Genomic DNA, 6,784 nt, shown 5'->3' on the forward strand with positions numbered 1-6,784 from the left:
CTTGGACGTCAACCCCACATCAATATTTTGTACCAGTGCCATGGAAGAAATCATATCCCTCACCAATGTAATGAAAGAGAAGGAATTTGGTAAATTCTTTATTTTTTGAGATAGCATCTCACTCTGTCACCCAGGATGGAGTATAATGGCATAATCTCAGCTAACTGCAACTTCCACCTCTTGACTTCAAGCAATTCTCCCGCCTCAGCCTCCCGAGTACCTGGAATTATAGGTGCCCACCACCATACTTGGCTAATTTTTTGTATTTGTAGCAGAGACAGGGTTTCGCTGTGTTGACCAAGCTGGTCTAGAACTCGTGATCTCAGGTGATCCACCTGCCTCAACCTCCCAAAGTGCTGGGGTACAGGCGTGAGCCATTGCTCCCTGCCGGGATTTGGTAAATTCTAATTTCTTATTTAAAATCTTATTTTTTAATGTAAGATAGACGAATAGGACATTGAAGTGGTTCATTGCAAATTAAATGTAGTAATAGTGTCCACTACAGCAATGGTTCCTTGTATCATGAAATTAACATATTACCCAGATTTCAGAATAATGTTTGTGATGAGTGACTTCATAAATGCAATTTCCGGCCAGGTGCGGTGGCTCACACCTGTAATCTCAATACTTTGGGAGGCTGTGGTGAGTGGATTTCTTAAGTTCAGGAGTTCAAGACCAGCCTGAGCAACATCACTACCAAAAATATGAAAATTATCTGGGTGTGGTGGCAGGCACCTGCGTTCCCAGCTATTTGGGAGGGTGAGGCAGGAGGACGGCTGAAGCCTGGGAAGTCGAGGCTGCAGTGAGCCATAATTGCACCACTGCACTCCAGCCTGAATGACACAATGAGACCCCGTCTCACAAAAAAAAAAAAAAAAAGCTATTTTTTTCCTCCCCAGTCATGGTTACTGGTCAGTTCACATTCACTGAGAAGGTTGTATAGCACACCTTTGTAATATTTCAGAAAAGCACATATCTGCTTAGTTTCATGAAGTCATCCACTAAGATTTAGTGGAAATAAACCTAACATCTGACAAGCAGGTTCATCACAGCAGCAATGACTTCTAATGACTGGAGTAACCGAGAGGCATTAAAAAACTACAGATGGGTTTGAACTACGTACAACAAATTCTAAAAGCTACCAACCACTGTTAAGATTATGGTGATTCACTAAACGGAATGAAGTTATTCAATTAAAGCTCAAAAAGAAAGTCTGGTCGTAGATGAGACACCTCATCTATAGAAAGGAGGCACCATGACATTCAGAATTCTCTGGATATAGGAAAATATATACAGGGGTCTGCGTACCTACATACAGACAAGAAAATTAATTTCTGGAAGAAATAAATTTCATAGTCATATTTCCTCCAAGGTGGTTTAAACAAGTCCTTTCGTCGTTCAACTCCTTTAGGTCAAAGGTGGTATAGTATAAGGGGAGAAGGCTGATCTATCTAGATTATCGGGAGGGGCTCATTTAGAATATACATGGAGATAATCTCCTTAAGAGGAGAGTCAAATATTCCTTCTATGATCTAGTCCATGAAAATATTTGGAGTGGAGGGAAGACTCAGAGACTCCACCCCAGAGAAATATGCATTAAATGACATAGTCTAGCTCTTAAGCACTGGTCTGAGGCTATAGAATAGCAAAGTTGGAAGAGATAACCACAGAGGATTTGGCAAATACAGAATGACTGGCAGAGAGAGGGTAAAGACATCAGTAGTCTAATTATAAGCTTGCTACAGAGGGGAGTAACAACCCTTTAGCAAATTTCACCCCAGCAGACCAGACACTGTTGAGATGAGAAGGAAATTTGTGTTGGTCATCCTGACCCTGTTCGGGGTAATCTCCTGATAGTGTTATGGATTGCATGCAGTCATAAACAAAATCCTTGTGATGTCTCTTGGCCATCTGCACGCCTGACTGGCCATCTAATAAGAATGTGTCCACTGAAAGAGGCTGACAACAAACACTTGAGGAACTGATTTGGTGGGAAGAGGGCAAATAACTGCAATGTTATAAGCTGCAGAGTGTAAAATGCATTAACAAACACACTTCAACAGCCTCAAGAGCTGAAAGTTAAACCATTCTAGATTTTAGAAGCAAAACGCTGGATGCCCTTAAAGCATAGATGTACCAAGAAGATTGTTTCCCTGGGATTTTTTTTTTTTCACTAAATCTGTTGTTTAAAGGTTATTGGAATGGAGTTGCATGGTAATTATCGTATTTCTGTGTTCAGAATATTTCCAATGCTTTACTATTTTTAAAATTAAACTTTCTATTTTAAGATAATTGTCCAGTGACACACAGTTGTTAAGAAATTATGTGGGAAGATTCTAGGCACCCTGCACCCAGTTTTCCTAAATGGTAACATCTTGCAAAACTGTAGTAAAGTATCAAAATAATAAAGTATCAAAACCACAATATTGACATTAACACAGTCAACATACAGAACATTTCCATAACCAAAAGGAACTCCTATTTCTTTTGTAACCACAGCCACCACCCTGTACCTTTTCTGTGCCTGGTGCCCATCAACCATTAATCTGCCATTGCTATAGCTTCATCATTTCAAGATGTTATGTAAATAGAATTATACATAATTATAATTCTGTATATTTATAATATATACGTTATATATGGAACCCTTTTGAATTGGCTTTCTTCTACTCAGCATAATTCTCTGGAATTTCATTCAGGTTGTTCCACATCTCAGTGCTTCTTCCTTTCTTATTGCAGAGTAGTATTTCATGATATGGATGTACATCAGTTGGTTTAACTGTTTAACTATTCAACGATTAAAGGACATCTAGATTATTTCAATTTTGGGGTATGACTAACAAAGTTTCTAGTCATGTACAGATTTTGTGTGAGTACACATTTCCCTTCTCTGGGATAAGTTTCTAAGAGTGAAGTTGCTAGGCAAGATGACAATCACATATTGATTTTCATAAGAAAGTGCCCAGCTATTTTCCAGACTGATTGTATCATCTCATATTTTCACCAGCAATGTGTGAGTTACCCTGTTTTCCTGTATCCTCATCAGCAATTTTTAAACTATTCTGATGGTGTATAGTGATACCACATTATGGTTTTAATTTGCTTTCCCTAATAACTAATGATGTTGAAAGATTTTTCATGTGTTATTTCCCAACTGCATATATTTTTTGATGAAATGTCTATTTACATCTTTTGCTTATTATCTAATCTGATTGTTTATTTACTATTGAGTTTATCTCTTCTAGATACCAGTCCTCTGTCTAATGTGTGCTGGGTGAATATTTTCTTCTAGTTTGTAGCTATCTTTCTATCCTTTTAAGAGTATTTTACAGAGCAAATGTTTTAAAATTCGATGATGCTCAATTTATCAATTTTTATTTAATGCATCTTGTGTTTGATGTTGTCTAAATAGCTCTTGTCTGTGGAATATAGATTCCAAAGATTTTCTGTCTTTTTTACTTTCCAGCAACCTTTGTCATTATACTTTAAATGAGTGTCTTGTTAACAACACATAGTTGGATTTTTTTTATGTTCTGCCAGCCTCTTTCAAGTTAGGTATTTAGACAATTTAAGGTTATAATTGATGTGTTAGGGCTTAAGTCTGAAATATTATTTGTTTTCTATTTATTGCCACTGTTTATCATTCCCTTCTTCTCTTTTCTTATTTTTCTATGATTATTTTAACACTTTTTAAGGATTTCAATGGATTTACTCATAGTATTATGAGTTTTAAATTTTCTTAGTGGTTGTTTTAGGTATTACAATATATATACAGAACATGATAGTCTACTGTTACTGATATTTTACCAAATTCAGTGAAGTATATTTTGCTCCATAAAAATGATGTCCATTTAGCTCCCTTTAACATTTCCTCTTTATAAATATAATTGTCTTAAGTATTTCCTCTACATATATTGAGAGCATCACAGTCACTAGAGTTAAAATTTTTTATATAATCCATCAAATAAAATTTAGGGCACATATAAATTAGGATGTCTGTTGCTTTTACCTCTATATTTACCCATTCCAATGTTCTTCTTTCCTTTTGGAAGTTCCAAGCCTCCTTCTGTTATAATTTTCTTTCTTTTTAGAGAACTTTATTTGGCAATTATTTAAGGATTTCTAGCAATACATTTTCTAACCTTTCCTTCATTTGAAAATGTGTTGATTTATTCTTCATTTATAAAGGATACCTCACAGTATGTAGAATTTGTAGTTGACAGTTCTTTTCTTTCAGTACTTGAAAAATGTTGTCACCGTCTCCTGGCCTCCAAAGTTTCAAATGAAATAACCGTTGTTATTTTAATTGGTGCTCCACTGTAGACAATACATCATTCCTTTTGGACTGCTTTCAAGACTCTCTTGTCTTGGTTTTGAGAAGTTTAACTATGATGTGCCTTGGTGTGAATTCCTTGAGTTTATTTTATTGAGTAGTCACTCAGCTTCTTAAATGTATGGGTTTATGTATTTTGCCAAATTTCAGAAGTTTTAAGCCTTTATTTCATCAAATAGTTTTCAATCCCATCATCTTATTCCTCTCTTTCTGGAATTCCAATGATAAGGATGTTAACTTTTCATTATTTCCCCACACATCCCTAAAACATTATTCATTTTGTCTTAGTTCATTTTCTCTGGGTTCAGATTGTGTAAATGCTATTGTGCTGTCTTCAAGTTCCTCGATTCTACTCTCTGTAATCTTTGCCCACTAGCAAACCCATTCCGTATGTTTTTAATTTGAGTTCTTATATTTTCCGCTGTACAATTTCCACTTTTTAAAATAAATTCTATCTCTTTGCTGAAGTTTCCTGTTTTTTATTTGTTTCAAGAGAATACTTAATTGCCTGTGAAGCATTTTTATTATGGCTGTTTTAAAATCCTTGTCAAATAATTCTAATAGCTATGTCATCCTGGTGTTGGCATCTGTTCGTTGTCCTTTCTCATTCATGTAGCAATTAAGCTAATTCTTGGTATAATGAATGCATTTTTTGTTGCATAATGGAGATTTTGGATTTTCAATTATGATGTTCCACATACTATTTGGTCTTGTTATTTAAGCTGGCGTCCCACTTTTGAAGTGTAGCAAGAGGAAAAGGCAGATATTTATGCTTAGCTTCCCAGTGGGTCTCACTACCTCTACCCTGGGAAAAGTGGGGCAATAACTTATACTGCCCCATTATCTTTGAGTAGAAGTACAATATTAGCTCTCCATTCTGCCTCATGAAATGTTAAAATAATAATGTTTAACTATGGGGTTGAATAGAACATATCATTAATTTTCCTTTTTTTCTTTTTTTTTTTTTTTGAGACAGTATCTCACTCTGTCACCCAGGCTGGAGTACAGTGGCACGATCTCAGCTCACTGCATCCTCTGCCCTCTGAGTTCAAGTGATTCTCCTGCTTCAGTTTCCTGAGTAGCTGGGATTATAGGCACCTGCCACCGTGCCCGGCTAAGTTTTTGTATTTTTAGTAGAAACGGGGTTTTATCATCTTGGCCAGGCTGGTCTTGAACTCTTGACCTCGTGATCCACTCAGCCTCCCAAATTGCTGGGATTACATTATTATTTTTTTTAAGTAACCATAGACAAATTTGTTGTCATTCTTGCCAACTCTTGAATGAAAACCAACTTCTGCTGTCTGACCTAGCATGGGAACTGTAAACTCACTCAGACCTGGGTAGTAAGGAAGTGGCAATGACCATCATATTAGTTCATCTCCAAATCTAGAATTTTTTGGTCACATAAAAAGGAGTTCTAGGGTCTCCATGATCAATTTTCCCCTACTAAATATCCCTGCTAGTCAGGCTTTCTGATTATCATGCTCGCGAATATTGTGAAAAGCATCTTCGCTTTACCATTTTGGGGCAGATGTTACTCCTTGAATTTGGCATTTAGGGACTTAATATAAAAATTGAAATATGGGAAACTTTTCAACTGCAGCAACACTTACTGGCCACTAAACTATTTTACAATTACAACCACTAAACTATTTTACAAGATGCTGACCTGCAAAACTCTCTCAGTGTGTTGGTAAAATAAATATATTCTGAGCCATTTCACAAAATATAGTTAGGGAATTTTTCATGCTAAATCCAATCCAATTTGTGTTCTCCCTAAGGCTTTGGATTCCTTCTCTGTATAATACCATGGAATGCATGGAAGTTCAAATATTTAAAGTTCCTTTTCAAAGTCAACAGAATAACATATCTGCTGCTTTAATGTCTCTGAATCATTCTTTTTCTAACCTCTAGATCCTCTTTTGAAGGGCTCACCTTATTAAGTCAGGCCCACCTGAATAATCTCTCTTTTATTAACTTAAAATCAACTGATTAGAGGCCTTAATTACTTCTTTACATATGAAAAGTTCCTTTCTCTTCACCATGTAGTGTGAACTAACCATGGAAATGCTATTCTATCATTCTCATATGTCCTGCCCACACTCATGGGTTAGGGATTATACAGGGTATATACACTAGAAGGTGGAATGTTAAAGACCATCCTAAAATTCTGCCTAGCACACTCCTCAGGTACCCACTATAAAGAAAATCAATGTTAATAGAGAAACACACTTAAAAATAAAATAAATATATAATTTTTGAAATCAAACAATAAATAACAAACTTTTTGAGTTTTACTGAAAATTGACATCATCTGTTAGATAATAAATGACTTAAGTGTTTGGCAATACAAGGCGATATTAAAAGGGATTTCCTTTGAAGGACTTTTAATTTCTGTTTTGTCCACAAACTTTTCTCTGATTTAATGTGAGGTGCAAGATACAGACCTGC

This window comes from Mandrillus leucophaeus, unplaced genomic scaffold, assembly GCF_000951045.1.
Source record: "Mandrillus leucophaeus isolate KB7577 unplaced genomic scaffold, Mleu.le_1.0 Scaffold953, whole genome shotgun sequence".
NCBI classification, from domain to species: domain Eukaryota; kingdom Metazoa; phylum Chordata; class Mammalia; order Primates; family Cercopithecidae; genus Mandrillus; species Mandrillus leucophaeus.